The following is a 16,616-nucleotide window of genomic DNA, read 5'->3' as shown; positions in this document are numbered from 1 at the left end:
TAAGTTTTGCAGAGCACTTTATGGATGGTATTTTGATAGATACAATATCCTTGTGAGAGAGGTACCACAGGTATCATTATCCTATAGAACTGGAGCTCAGAAAAATTAAGTAGCCTGTCTGTAGTATAACAGTAAGCATCTGGGACAAGATACAAAACAAGAATTCAAAATTCTGACTTTCTACTATGCTATGAAGGGACATGAGGGGGAGAGGAGAGGAGAGGAGAGGAAAAGAGAAGAGAAGAGAAAGAGGAGAGGAGAGGAGAAGACAGGAGAGGAGAAGACAGGAGAGGAGAGGAGAAGAGAAGAGAGGAAAACAATTGGAACACCTTGAGAATGAGGTAATAATAGCCTAACAGAAGTAAGGAGGTGGCATTAGAAATATAAAAGGAGATGTGGGTGAAAGATATAATGAGAAGAACCAAAAGGATACAGGAGAAAGGGGCAAATCAAGAGGGGTTAGGATGGTATCATGAATGGAAAAAGCATTGGACCAGAAATCAGACGATCTGTATTTTAGACCAAACTCAACCAATTCGTACTTACAGAGCCTTTGACAAGGCAATCAACTTCTCTGGGTCTCAGTTTGTTCATCTTTAACATCAGGGGGTTTACAAACTTAGTCAAAGAAAAGAAATGAGAAGGCACTAGAGAGCAGCTAGGTAGCACACTAGAGCACCAGGCCTAGAGTCGGGAAGACTCATTTTCCTGAATTCAAATCCAGCCTCTGACACTTACTTGCTGTGTGATCTCGGGCAAGTCACTTAACCCTGTCTGCCTCAGTTTCTCATCTGTAAAATGAGCTGGAGAAGGAAATGGCAAACCACTCCAGGACCTTTACCAAGAAAACTCCAAATGAAGTCATGAAGAGTCAGATACAACTGAAATGACTAAACAATTGGTTTCCTTCTTATTGAGATGATGGGTATGGCACACTACATACCACATAAAATTTTTTTGATGTGTTAGTTTACTGGCTAAACTTTTTCCCTCTTTCTTTAAAAATTTTTTTGTTGTAACGTATGGCTGTCTAGAAAGGGAAGAGGAAGTGATACACTAGGAAATGTAACTGGTGTTAAAACAAAAGTTATGCCACAGTTATTTAAAAAAAAATAATTACAAGTCCAAGTATGTAATCACTAAAGTCCTTCTTAGTTCTAAAATTCTAATTCCTAAAACATACACCTAATATATGTAAATCTATACACATATATAAACATAAAAAGTATGTCTCTAAGTATGTTCACACTGACAGAAACAGAGATTTATTTCAATATACATTAATACACAAATGCATATATACTTGAGAGTTGGAGTGGTGTTGTGGAAAGAGATGGCCTAGAAATCAAGGCTTACCTCAGGGACAAATGATTGTGTGACCCTGGAAAACTTACTTCACCTTTCAGGATCACAAGCAATTATCTAAGAGTATAAGATGCTGACCTACAATGGGAGAGGTCAGGAGCCTTCTATGTGATATCTATGATATCACAGATCCAGTTAAAAAAAACACCTTGGTACATACAAGGTAAAACCAACGTATGTATAATGCTCTACCCAGAGTCAACTACATTACAGGAAATGCTATTGACAATAAAATTCTTTGAGAATTTTTACAAAGAAAATCACTTAAGATAAAGTATAAAACATATCCTTAGGATACTGAATATAACACAGAAATGTGTATCTAATTCACCACTGAGTTGTTTCCATATATATTTGCATCCATATGTATAGCTATGCTTATATTTGTATACATGTATAGGATACATGTTTAGATGTAAATATGTATATAAATAAGTATTAATTTGTAAATATAAACATATCCTAGACATAGATATAGACATAGTTATCTGTACACATACTAATATACACAGACACACACACACACACATAGGACAAATATATGTGTAGGTTCTCTAATTTCCTATTTGGGAAAGGGCGATTGTGCAGATTAATGGCAGAAACTGAGATCTGGGATGCTCAAAACAGATTAGTAAATAAGCTAGCCCAAGAAAGTAGGGACTCTCTTTCTACCCCCAACACTTAGCATGATGCCTAGCATACAGTTGGCACTTACTATACATCATCAACTAACTGAAAGCAACAAACACTAGTAGCAATTTTTTTTTTACTGATAAGTTTTCTAACCCTATAAGCATTGTAGCTATTGTCTATTAACAGACTGTCTACTAATCATCAGAAAATTAGTTTTCTTCCTTAACTTCTGAGTCATTTTTTATTCTATTCATTTGTCCCCTAGTTTCCTGTTCTCTGCTAATTCCTCTTCATTTTGTCAGCACTTAATTTTGAATATTACCTTAAGTTCACATGTTGGTACTCTCCACTGTTCTTAGGCCTTCCTGGCAGCTAGGTGGCGCCATAGTGCACAGAGCACCAGGCCTGGAGTCAGGAAGACTCTTCTTCCTAAGTTCAAATCCGGCCTCAGACACTTATTAGCTATGTGACCCTAAGCAAGCCACTTAACCCTGTTTGCCTCAGTTTCCTCATCTGTAAAATCTAGAGAAGGAAATGGCAAACCACTCCAGTATCTTTGCCCAGAAAACCCCAAATGGAGTCACAGTCGGATACAACTTAACAGCAACAAAACCTTCCCAACTCAGGCCCTGTACTCTATTCACTGAGCCACCTAGCTGAGTTCAAATTCTGCCTAAGACATTTATTAGTGATAGGACCCTGGACAAGTCACTTAACCTATCTACTTCAGTTCCTCTAGCTGTAAAATGGGGGTAATAACACCTGTCTCACAGAGTGGTTGTGAGAATCAAATGAGATAACATTTAAGGTACTTTGAAAAGTTTTAAGTGTAATTGAAATTCTAGCTCTTCTGTGTTGTGAGCCTCAACTTGAGCTTCAGTTTTGGATTTACAGCCATCTCATATGATATATTCACTTGGATGTCCCAGAAGCACCTTAAATTTGCATTTTTTATTATTCTTTTCTTCTCAAGGATAATGAATGTATTTTAACATAGTTCTGATGTGCTAAAATCCCTTTTAAGACAGCTAAAGATATAAATCTGTAAATTCCCCAACAGAAGTTTCTACATATATATGTCTATTAATTTACTAATCAATGAAATAGACCCTGAGCAGCAATACAAACACACATAAGTATATAGGCACTGAATATAGAGAATGCTACCTGTCAAAATTAAGAGTATTTTCAGAGAGTTACCTGACCCTCATACATGAATAATTCATAAAACTAGAGTGTCTTCTGTCTTTCTCCTTTGCTGATAAGTACCATAGAAATATATATATGGATCAAACTATGAAGATTTTGCCAATTTAACAATAACATTTACATTACTTTACATACTGACACACATTCCAAAAGATCCCAAAGCAGTTTATAAACTGTTTATATTATGATTCACCCATGAAATGCAGCCACTATAAACTGGAAGTTCAACAGTCAATTGGCATATAATATATTTCATAAGAATAAGAATAGTGAAATTGTAGCCACAAATACAGGCACTCATTGCCACTGAACTGCCTTCCCTCCTTTCAAAGTCTTACTCCTACTTTCCCACTCCTTACAAGGCAACTAGAACATTAATACATTCTTTATTACAAATATCTCTGTTTGTGATTTTTGGCAAGTGCACCTGTGAAAAACAGGCCTAGCACCCAAACAAACAAAAACCACCTTGATTAATTAGCCAAAGGCACTACAGATTCACTTCCTGGACCAGCTATGTACATTGCCCTTTCATAAACCTCATATCTCAAATCCCCAAGGTGTGATTATAGGTATTTCCTCATCCTAATTGTACAAATTTTAAGAACTTTCTAGAGAAATTAAATGACACAGTACTAAGACCACTAAGATTATAAAGGAGAAAAAGCAATGTTATACTTTTCACAAGGTCTTTATTTAATAACAAGACTCCTATTAATTACATTTAAAAAGATGCCTTAAAATTGTTTTTCTCTGTCTTCTATTATTGTCTACCTTGTGACAACACTTCCTTTCATTCCAATTTCCTTACAAAATAAGGTAAAATGGTTGGACTCTAGTATACTACTGACGGATAAAGTGTCAGCTACAATTTCTACTCAGTATTAATGCTAACTACCCAGAAGGGGAAAAGAGATACTTAACTTGCTTCTATAATCCTTTGCCTTGAAGGTTTCTCAGTATTTCTTTCATATACCCAACATGGGTTTTTGCTGCTGCATCTATTTATTATAATAATCCTTTCCCGTGAAAGTGTACAACCATGCTATTATGAACCTATGGATAGAATACTGCATGTGGAATCAGGGGAGACCTGGGTTTGAATTCTGCCTCCAATACTCATTCAGCTTTATGATCATGGTCAAGTCACTTAAATCTCGGTCTCAGTTTCCTCGTCTCTAAAACACCTCTACAATTATCTATAGCACCTACTTCATAAGGTTACTATAGAACTGCAATAATAACAATAATTGCTAGCATTTACATAGTACTTTAAGACTTGCAAAGTTATTTTACATATCTCATTTTATTCTCACAATAATCTATGCTATTATTATCCCCATTTTACAGATGAGGAAACTGAAGCAGATAGGTTAAATGACTTGCCCAGAATCAAAAGTAGGTCATCTTGAGTCCAGATTCAGCATACTATTTGCTGTACCACCTAGCTGCCTCTAACAAGCAAATGTCAAATACTATTATGAATACTAGATAAGTAAATATGACTTCTTTTAAAATGAAGATACTTTTACAACCTTCTATAGCCACCATTTCTCTTTTCTGTGACTTAAAATTGGTCATAATTCCTATCTTGCTTTACATTTTTTAAAACTTTTAAGAAACTTAAAGGGCTTCGCAAGCAAATATTTATCACTTTATTGCAGATGATTAAATAGAAAAATCTCGAGTTCCTGACTCCATACCAAAAGGCTTGCTCTCTTCAGAGATGGCATTCAATAATTTTTTTTGAAAACTTACATTTCCAGTTTGTTTAAAACCTTTCCTTTTGGGGGTGGGGGGTGGGGATGGTTACTAGTTGGTAATTCACCATGAAGCAGTATTGTAGTTTTTAACAGTAGGGTGTGCCATTTGCTGCTTCTTTTTGCTAAGTTATTTAGCACATTTGGCTGGCTGACTCTTTATCACATATATTCAAAGGTACAGGGAGATGAGTGGAAACCTGTAACTACTCTCAAATCAGAAACTGTTCTTCCCCCACCCAAAAAACAGGACTCAGAGGTTCACTGTTCTATCATAAACTCTTTTTAGGGGTGATCTTAAGGGGAAGAACTAATGGGAAAGGAAAAATGGATACTCTCACTTAAAACTGATGACCTGCACGCCACAGACTGGAGGGGGTAGTCATCCATTTCAGCCTAACTCCCACAAACTTATGTGTAGTGATAGGCTTGAAATTGATTATCTAACACCTTCTAGAGGTAGCGAGGTAGTCTATGTTGAATAAAGCAAAGGGGAAAATAACTTGATACTTCTTACTCTGTGAAAAGGGGGGGGAGCAGAGAGAACTGACTTCAGAGGGACTACAAATAATCCTGAATGGTACCTGGCTACAACCCTACCTGTGGGATCTTGCCAAATTAAACTATCTGGGCCTTGATTATCTCATCTATAAAAACAGACTAAGACGTCTAAGATTCTATCAATCTATGAATAATAATAAAAATGATATTTCATATCTGAAGGCCTACTTGTTGTATTTCTTATATCCCCCTCATTTAGGATTTTCAGCATTCAAAATTTTCAAATAAATGCATAGATGCCTATTTTTCTACTAGTTCCAAATGTTATCCTTTTCAACAATCACATAAAACACTTAGACAAGTGTCAATTATATTATCCCACAACATAGCCAATTTTTTATTCTCCATAATAATAAAAAGAATGAATTGAAATCCACACATAATCTAAACATCTCACATCAGCAAAAAGTTTCAAACTTCTCTCCAACAGACTTGTCAACAAAATATTTCATCATACCTGCCCAACAAGGATTAAAACCAGTTCATTTGGATTTCACCTCCCTTTATTTCCCAAACTACTTTTTGTAAGAATGCTAAAAGACTGTGAAATAACCAAAAGAAAACCTACCAAAAGACATAGAGGTCATGCACAGATTCATAAACTAAATAAGTGCCTTTAATAATCACGAATCAATAATATATGTAAAGTTATGATCTTCTACAACACAAAATTGAAACAGAGATTTTGTCCTTTAATAACCTCTAAATTTATTATTTAGACAAAAAAGTAACCCATCAGCTAGATTAATTTCAGCCGTATATTATGTGATATTACCAATACATCCAGCTATTTGTGAAGCTAAGAAAGAATAAAATGCACTCTAACCACTCATACTCAACCTTGAAGTACTGAAAGGCACTTCATCATCCAGTGTGGTTAGAAGCAAATACACACACATATGATATTGTAAAGGCACCTCTGTGAAGTTGTATGTCATAATTTATTACCACAAGGTATTCACCTATTTTAGCCCACACAAATCAAAGCCTATCACCCTGTGATTACCTCAACGATCTCTAAAATGACATTTAGCATTTTCTTCTTCCACTCTTTGTATCCAAAGCTTTGAGATGTAAGTAAACATCTTTCGCTGGTCCTTTCTCTGCTTCTATGTAGAAAATCCAACATTATGGATGGACTAGCTTGGCACTCTCCATTCAGGCATCACCGAAAATGTATCTATGTTTAATACTCCAGGGCTTTGCCTCAAACCTGGCAAAATGTGAAGATTTCTTATAAAACTAACTCTACAACAGTCACAAGCAGTTCTATAGCCACAGGTTGATTACTTTAAAATAAGTCTACTGTTTATTGTCAATTTTCCTTTGATAAGACCTATTTTAAAATATAATGCCAGTAATTTATACATTATAAATACTGGTATTTTACTATCTATAGGTGATTTTATTTTTTAGGGTAATGAATAACAATTTTTTTTTGTTTTGGCTGTTACTTAAAATTGTGAATGGATGGTAAAGTATAAACATCTTTAACAACCAACGTTGCTCAATAACTTACCTATGGATATAATTAGAAAAATACCAAAATATCATATAGTTTCAGAGCTTTCTAATGATATAATATCTTTTTCATCCAAGGATGAAATTTTAGATGTGGGCATCATTATTGATCCCTTGCATTTGTTGAAGGGCCTTGCTCAATCATTTTATTTAGTACTTAGTTAAAATTAAATATTTAAAATTGAAGCCATTCTATGTTGCAAGTGCAGCTAAAAAGAAAGGCTTCTGTGGCAGCAGTGACCAGATTTTAAATGCAGGTAGATCAATTAAAAAAAAAAGAAGAAGAAGAAGAAACAACCACCAAGCACAGGCTCCATGTGTGAGTGGAATGGTTTATAATAGCTTGCAAATGACTATGTGCTTGCTGTAACCAGCTGTTCTTAAATTATGAATATGCAACCAATTCATGTTAAAGCCAAATCCCAGCACTTTTTCTACACAGAAATCCCAGTAGTTTTGCTTGTTCTACATGTTAGCTCTGTTAAGGATACAAATAGCAGTAAGCTTCCGAACAAATAGGACCAAACTATTGGCATTTCATGCACTAGGTCCATTATCACAGCAGGGGATGTCAATCACTGGAACATTCCTATAACAGCTCAGGCAATATGACAATGATCTCCTAGAAAAAAAAAATCAAAATCTCTGCAGTGTACTCAAAGTCCCTCTCTGCCAACCTAATTCTTTTTTTTGCTTCAGCCAATCAGATTGTTAGCCCTGACCTACTAGAAGACTTGCATCAAGCTTCAAACATTTAAAAACATCAATCATAAAAACAAAGACAGGACATTGAATTATACAGTATTAACCTCCAGGGTTTGCATACAAAGACCTTAGATTTATTTATGTCCCAGCCCGTTAAGAGCTTCAGTACTCCGTTCTTTACACCAAACTGGCTGCCAATTTGATGAACCTCTCTGCCCTCAGCAGGAGTGCAGCGTCTTTGATTAATGAGTGCATGCTTGTGGAAAAGTGTAAGAACAGAAAACAGGGTAAAAACACACAATTATGTCTCTACATATCTGATGTATGAATGCAATTATTATCTTCAAGCCTGATTCCTCTTTTATAAGAAGTGAAAATTCCTTTCCTTAAAATTACTTTCAAAACTATGCCTATAGTAATGTAAATGTTATTTTATAAAACATGTTAAATTTGTTAAAAATGTATTTGAAAACAAAAAACAAGTAATAAAATACATGTAAATAAAAGAACTACTATTTTAAAATTTAAAAGTTAAGTTTTTTTTAATAATTAAAACTGTCATATGTAAAACATATTTTGAGTCATAAGGATAAAGGCCATTTTTTCCACTTAGATTCCTACCAAATGCAAGATTTAAAAGGCCTGAAATTTAAAAACACACTGTGCTTCCTTTTGTTTCATTACTGCATCAAAATTAGAATGAAATTTATTATCCAGTTTGTTTCCTAACATTACTAAATTGTCATTTTGGATTACTTTTGAAATTATACTCAATGTTCAACTTACTAACATCAGAACTATCTAAAGTCCACATCCTAAACTCTACCAAAAACCTACAAATTCAGCAGTGGAAAATATTGAAATAGATCTTAAATTCTATGTGAAATTAAAATCAGCTCTTCCTGAGCTGGACAAAAGGTATCACCAATCTTTCATTTATTGTAAAAAGAATACTAATGAAACTATGTTTATTAACAAGGTTTATGACTCTGCCATTATAGACAGTTTCAAAGTTTACAGACTAATAGGTTAACTTTATAAATGAAAGTTTAATGTTGTTATTGGGCCTTTCTTTTTTAGAGATAACTTGCCATAAGAAAACCAATATACAAAAATGTGGAGTTACTAAACTGATAAATTAAGGTATAATTTTCATTTTGCAAATGCATAATAAAAAGATTCTTCTCTCTGCAAAAAGATTCAACATGAGTTCTTTAAATAACAAGTTCTTCTAGTGAATTTTAAAAAATAAGTCAACCAAAATTTGATATATATGTGTCATAGTTAATAAAAAAAATTTTAAGCAGTTAAAGAGCTACAGTCAATTTTTAAATCACATTTAAAATATGTTAAGGTAGCTTGCTATTTAAAGGAATTGTATAGCAATTTGTTAGAGTGAGGGTACATATACCTGCATTTAAAACATTACTTCAGTCATAAAGGATATAATTACTTTCCTCTAAAGTTCCTCTCAGAACATGAGATAAGAAAAACACAATTCCGAAGTTATGTACAAAGGTATGACTAAAATTTGTTAAAGTTTGCCATACCTCTTTATTGGAAAAACATGCCTATTTATTTACAATTACTGTCAAAGAATACACATTGTCCTATGATTTTTATCAATTATGTTAAGTCTTTTTTATTTACACGCCAAAAATTATTTTGGTAGGTGTAACACAAATATTGAGACGAGAAAATGTCCTTTACTTTGCAGGCTATATTACATGATGTTTCTAATGAAATTTTTGGTTAGCTCATCTTAACCATCAAATATCATTTTAAAATTACTTGATTTTTTGAGTTCAGCCTGTGTTGAGCTTATCAGTTTTCACCCACTCCCAAAAGAATGCATAAACACTTTGATCATGCAGTGCAAATAGGCAACAACATACTACCTTGCTAACATATGATAAGAGTTTAATATTAAAACTATCAACAATTAATAGTGAGATAAAAAAGTACAATTGCAATGTCTATAATCAATAAATAACTTTTCTTTACTAAAATTACTCTTTATAAAAAAGACTTTTATAAAAGATCAATTAAAACAACAAATCAACATGCACTAAGTGGAAAAGAATATTATTGTGATCCTCAAACAAAAAAAATGCTTATTTTTATTTTTTAATCTCTTATTTTTTATTTTATTTTTTAAAGTATATAGAATATTTTAAAAATATACAACTAGATAAACTGTCCTTCAAGCAACCAAGTGTGGGGGAATTATTAAATCTTTATGATGTAATTTTATTTGGGGGGCAAAGTTACCATATCAGCTTTTTTGTACTTCATGGTATTTCTCCTTTTGGCACGTCTAGGTCAACAACCAAGAATCTATAGTCTCAAAACCCTTACTACAAGAAAACTATAAACCTAAAAGCAATCAAGTCCTACAGCCTCTTTCACTAATTCAAGGGGATCAGACAGAAAGCATGAACTTTCTTGCAACTGTGATATTCTACATCTTGTGTAGGAACACAAAAGTAGCAACAAAGACATTAACAATTGCAGTTCAAGCTGGGAGTGACTGTTCTGTTTCAATTCAATGACACCACTAATGGCTTCTTAGCAGCTCCATGAAATCAACCAGCTGTCAAGTTGATGCATCAGAAGGAACAGTTACGCACTCCCATAAGAAAAAGCAACACATCAGGATGTTTGGCAAAACATCTGCTCCTTTACACTGCAGTTCTATAATAAACATGCAAACAAAGAAATGGGAGAAAGGGCAATAGAATTAAAATTCCAAGGTTTCCATTACAATCTTATGTGCATTTTAAATAAATGTCTTCTAAAACTAAAAACAAAATCCTGAACTGTGGAATACTTTACCTTATACATTTTTTTTTAAGAAAGCCAAACACAAAGAAATATTCAACCAGTGATTCCTCTGATAAGGCAATGTTTCACTACTCAGTTTCTCCTTTCCCAAATCCTTCCCATCCACCCCCAAAAATATACCAAAATTATCAAAAATATTTTAAAGTGACTTTATGCCATACCTATTTAGTAAAATTGTTGTAATATCATTATAAATGGGACTTATTAAACCAGTGAAACATTATGTTAAAATGCTCCTCTGAAAGATAAAACAACCCTTTAAAGATGATACTGGTGGGGAAATGTAATGGACAAGGAAAGCAGATATTAGGATTAGAAACTAAAATAATTTAAATTAACATAGAAAAGGATAGTTTTATTAGTACTGAAGGGCACTTGGCTTAACAAACATGAACTTTATAGATTTTATTTCTCAAATAGCAAAATAATATTTGTGTTTGAACCTCAAAAAAAATGCCTACATCTACTTTTCCTAACCATTAAAAGAATTCAACATACTGGTAAGCTCTCAGATATATCTTTATATTTTTGTGTGAGGTTAATATTGCCTTATTTCCAATACACACAAAAAAGGAGATTATTTGTCAGATTCACTTTAGAACATTTTAAAACTGAAGGCATTTCTTGTAAAACATCACTTCTCATTTCTGAAACATAGGACTCTCTTGTCTGAATTATTGATTATGCAGCACTGTGACAATAATATTCCCAGTGTTTACAATAGGTGTGAGACATCAAATATACTTAACTACCATTTTCTTAAACTGCTTATCCTCTGTTGCTCACCATTTATAATCTGCCAAATCTTCTAGTCCTTTGTTGCATGTATAATTTAGAACCATCTGTTCTATGTGCTTTTAACTATTTAAACATTTTCATCTACCTAAGAATCACATAACTGGCAGACTTTCAATTCTGAAAAAGCTTTCTAAAGTATTTTAAATAAAGCAAATTCCAAGGTAAATAGCTGAATTGTGTTAACCCAAAAGTAAGCTGCCTACATAAATATAAAAATATAACACATACATCATATGTTTTTGTGTGTGTTGAAAAAACCTTTTTAATGCACTTAGATTGTTCCTATTAGCTTCTATGACTTAATTGTAGTCAATGTTTTCCCCAACCCAGAAGACAAAGAGAATGCAAATTAAATACAGACAATTTCACGTCCTTGTTAGAGGAGATGTAAATATGCTGACTGCAAAACCTAGCAAGGCAAAATGACTAAAGGAGAGAGAATTCTATTTTTTTTTAAATTCTATTTACACTACCTAATATTTACAAAGTACTCAGTGTTTCATTAAGTTTTGTCATGTGACCCAGCAGAACTTTTATGAGATGAAAAAGTATCAATTGTAAAGAAGTAAATTTTCAAAGAACAGTACCTTTTATTGTTTCCCTTTTCACAATGGCTGACATAGACCTTATAGCCAGAGGTGATAGGGAATCTTTTAAAATCAATTTTACCTTTTGAATGAACACTATCAGCATTCTGTCAACCACAGAACTTAATATCTAGAACTAAAACAAATATTACCCATTATCTCCTGTTACTTTTTATAAACTTCTAAAATAGAATCACTGTAAATCATTACAAAATTAAAGCGAACGATAATAAACATTTAATGTATATTGTCCAAAATATTACAAGAAAAATGAGACTGGAAATAAAAGATTTATAATTTGACTCGTCAGTGAACCAGTCTAGCTGTTTTTAGTTTGCTTCAAAGAATAAATATTGTTTAGAAAGCAGGAAAAGATGTGCTGTATTAAAACTACCAAACGACAGAAAAAAAAATACTGTATTACTTCTCCACCTGTTACCAAAACATAAAAGTAATTTACAGGTTAGAGATTTAGGGGTTGAGTATGGTTTTTGTTTTTTGTTTTTTTCTTTTCCTTTTTTTTTTTTGAAGAGGAAGTTAGATGGGAGATGGGTTGACAGGTATTTTTTAAAGCATAAACGACCATCCTAACTTTATTCTAGAAGTTGCACAACTCTTTAAAGGGGGAGAGGGACATATTTTAAAGGGGGGGGGAACCGCTCTAGAAAAAAAAATTCCCTTAAACTTTACATGACGTCACTTGTTCCCGTAACATTTCCTAAACTTTGAGCCTCATCCAGACACACTTTGTGCCTTTCCAAATGTCCTTCCCCCTCCTCCAAAATAAAAGGAGAGACTTGGGAATAAAAATTGCCCAAGATGGCGAAAGGCTTGTTGTTTAGAGGGCAGAAAAAAATGGAGGATATTGTAATATACACAAAGGGATAAATTTCAACAACTCGGCCAAGGGCTGCAGCTGCTTCTCTCTTTATAAGGAAGCAACACACAAAAGATAAATACAGAGGGGGAGAGAAAGACAGAGAGAGAAAAGAAATGAAGAAAAATCCCCAACAGCGGGGCCGGCTCTCTGCCCCCTTCAAACACCTCCTTTCCGACATCAAATCTAGGGTGACTGTAACTCTCGCATCTCTCCATATGAAAATGTTTCGGAGATGTGGGGAGCGGGGGGGGGGGGGGGTTAAGGAAGGGGAAGGCTGGGGAAAGAGTTGAGAGCTTGTGGTCGTGGCCAGCCAGGAAATGCTGGGAGATTAGAGACGCACATCCAGACATCACCGTAGGGAAGGAAGGCAAAGCTCCTCTAACATTCCGCATCCAGACACAGAACACCCCCCACCTCAAACCCCGGGACCCTCGTCCCACCTGGCCCCCGACCACACAGCACCAGCTGTAAACCACAGCCCCAGCTACCCCGGGAGAGAAGGGCGAATAGCAGGCACAGGGCTGGAGAGGCCCATCGCGGGAGGTGGGGCTGGAGGTGGGGGGGAGCAGGCTGGAGCAGCAAAGCAGTCCAGGAGGGGAGGGGGGCTGGGGGCAGCGGGGAGGCGCACAGGGCTCTGGGGAGGGAAGGAAGAGGGTATCTGGAAACTGCCCCCACCGAGTGGGGCCGACGGCGGCAGAAGCAGCACAACCACAGCGGGTTGCTTTCCAAGATGAGCCAAACTGTTGGTGCGGCCCGAATGCAAGCAAGCCCTAGGGAACAGAGGGAGAGGCGCCCGGGGGAAGCTAGGGCAGCGGCCGGCACAAAGGAGACGTAGTAGCCCCGGTCGGCCAGGGGACTCCGGGACCCGCTGGCGTCCTCCGCAGCAGCCGAGACCGGCCTTCTTAAGACACGAACCCCCTACCCACTCCCCCGAAACCCCCAACGCTTGCCGCTAGGAATAAAGTTTAAAATCGCCTGGGACCCGCGCTCGCCCCCTCCCCCATCCCTCCCAACCCCAGGATCTGTAGCCCATTCTACACCTTCCCTAAACTCCAAGCGGGACCCCTCCAAACCACCCTCCCACCCCACTAACCAGCAGCACAACAAAGAGCTAACGCCGAGCAGCCGAGGGTAAACAGCAGCAGCAGAAGCGGCAGCAGCGGCAACGAGCGCCGGCCAAGACGGGCCACTCCGGAGTCCTCCCCATTCGCACTAGAATAGTTTCTCTTTCTCTGCGGCGACCCGACGTTACAGACGTGGGGAATCACCAGCCTTGCCACCACCACCCCCTCCCTTCCAGGCCCCCTCGCCTGCCACCCCTTCTTCCCTACATCAGAAGCTTTTAACTCACCTTGAGTTTCGAACTGAGTGGGAGTCGCTGTAGATGGATTGGTTTGGGTTATTTTACCCCCTTTCTTACCCTGATGGTCCTGAAGGTTACGATTTTTTTTTGTTTTGTTTGTTTTTGGTAACCTCCACCCCCTTCCTTATTACTCTAGTTGATTTTTATAAGAGAAAAAAAAAGTACAAAGAGTTGAAATGGAGGTGAGAGTTGCGATAATGAAAGCCTTTCTGCCCCCTCCCTCCTTCTCCGTCTTCGTTCTCTCTGGTTAGTTCCTCCCCAGCAGCAGATTGAAGTAGGAGATGATTCTTCTCTAGGTTTGTTCAGCGGCTTCACTTCTAGGCGAAGGCTTCATGAACCAAAAGTGACGTCAACCAGCAAGGCTTCTCTCTCTCCTCGCTCTCTCTTGCTCTCTCTCCCTCTCTCTCTCTAACAATGAAAGTTGCTGTTAACAAGGGGAAAAGAGACAGAAGAGAGGGAATTGTTTATATCATTTCAATTCCAATAATAAATGACCTATCAGAGCTCTTAAAGAAGCCATGGGAGGGAGGTACATTCTTCCTCCCAAGTCCAGATTATCTTTGAGTTTGCACCATCCTTGCCTTTTGGAAAAGTTAGAAAAGTTTTGTTTTGTTCTGTTTTGTTTTTAAAGGAGAGAGGGTGAAAAATAAAACAAGACCGAGTGATTTTTGTAAACGGACTGCGCTAGAAAATGGGGAACATTTTGGTTAATCATCAGTCCCTGAATTATTTCTTAAGGCAATTTGGAGTCCGGCTGGAGACTAATACAACTAAATATAGCGAGAATTCGGGATGAGCGTAAGAGAAAAAACGTCAAAAAGCAAGATGCTCAGGAGATAAACCGCTACCTCCCTTTCAGGGCAGGTAATGCTAATTGCAATGTATTTGTACTGCCTAGAATAAAAACACTGATATGAAAGCAGTCCTTGGATACTCCGTAGGCAGTAAATTATTTTAACTTTGACGTCCTAAAATAAATCATTTTGATACCGGATGGTTAGCTTTTCCCCCCTAGCTTCACATAAAGGTTGTAAAACGCTAACCTTTTTCCCTGACAAAACTGGTTAGCTAGCTATAGCAATAAAATACGTGTTATTTCATCAAGGAAGAGCAAAAAGACCGGCATCTCCTTACTCCAACCCTTTAAACTACACACGTGGTGTCTTTCTCTCTCGCTCCACACCCCTCCCTCTCTCACCCTTCCCCACCTACCCCCCTCACTTTTCCCCTCTAATCTTACACCTTTCTTTCTATTCTTACCCTTTAGCACTTTTCCTCCCCATCCTCCTCATCGATCCCTAACCTCAATCCCCTCCCTCAAAAAAAAAAAAAAAAAAAGTCATGTTAGGCCAGGGTTAAAGTACGCTAGGCACACGAAAGAGCGATTTCCAATAAACTAAGCAAATAAATAGATGAAGTTAAATTAAATAACTGCCAAGGCATTCATGAAGAAAATTGAAAAAAAAAAAACCACTTCATTAAGGTGTTTCTTACACAACACGCTAAAATCTCAAGATTTAACTTGTTCACCTTTTAGAATTGAGTAACTTAAATGTTCACAAATTAAAACTTTGAAATCCAGCAAGCTCTATGCTATTTCTGAAAAAATAATTGCATATTTCTCTGCACATGTATGGATAGATGTATACCTTAAAAAGATGTTATTGTTTTCTGTTTCCTCTCCAGCCACTGGCTGTGATTTTAATTGTACTGGAGGATCTTCATTAGTATTAACACATGGGGAGATTTCACAAAGCTGCTTCATTAGAAAAAAAAAAAAAAGCTTGGCAGACTAGGTCTTTTTGCATGCAATGAGAATGTCAGCCTTACCTCGGTCATTTGTAACATAATAAGTGCAAGTACAATGATTGCAAGGCAGGGACGCTGGGGGAAGGGCAGAGATACTGCCTGTCTAATAGGGATATCTGAAAAGAAAGCTCCTCATTACACAGTTAAATGTATGCTAAAAATTAGTGAAGATGATGTCTCAGGAGACTGATGCTAAATAAATTAATGTGCTGATATGTTTTTAATTATTATTTTTGTACTAGATTATTTCATTGCCAGAATTCACATTGAGTAGCAAAGCTGTGCTAGCACGTATTGATTTTTTTTTCACTGCCACATTCCCGGAATACAGATTTTAATCATTTCACTACACCACACACAGTAATTTCATTAAAAACTGGAACCTTCCATCCCCAGAAAAGCATTTAATTTCAATGACACACAATTTCTCTCTTAGCAGCAAACTGTCTCAACAGTAAAAGCTGGCCTAAGGTTCAAATGCATAATTTAATCTCGAGTTTTCCATGCTCTGCATTCCTTTGAAGCTATAATTTGTCTAACTACCTAATAACTGTAATAAGGACAATGATTTCCTTATAATA

The 16,616-nt window shown here is 36.3% G+C and overlaps 1 protein-coding gene across 14 annotated transcripts in view; it reads right to left on the bottom strand.

Moving 5' to 3' along the window:
• Nucleotides 1-14,590, bottom strand: part of BAZ2B (bromodomain adjacent to zinc finger domain 2B) — a 342,755-nt gene extending 328,165 nt beyond the window's left edge. For 7 of the 14 annotated variants that reach the window (XM_027865738.1, XM_027865743.1, XM_027865739.1 and 4 more), the window contains exon 1: nt 14,215-14,586. The gene's annotated coding sequence lies outside the window, so the exon portion shown is untranslated. Of the gene's footprint in view, nt 1-13,956; nt 14,034-14,214 lie in introns of those variants that run through there. The other 7 variants (XM_027865733.1, XM_027865732.1, XM_027865740.1 and 4 more) reach the window with 5 other exon arrangements.
• Nucleotides 14,591-16,616: the final 2,026 nt, after the last annotated feature.

The sequence above is a fragment of the Vombatus ursinus genome, unplaced genomic scaffold, assembly GCF_900497805.2.
Source record: "Vombatus ursinus unplaced genomic scaffold, bare-nosed wombat genome assembly UNPS02014779.1, whole genome shotgun sequence".
In the NCBI taxonomy this organism is placed as follows: Eukaryota; Metazoa; Chordata; class Mammalia; order Diprotodontia; family Vombatidae; genus Vombatus; species Vombatus ursinus.
The sequence above is the reverse complement of the archived record's forward strand: the minus strand, read 5'-3'. Positions and strand labels throughout refer to the sequence as shown.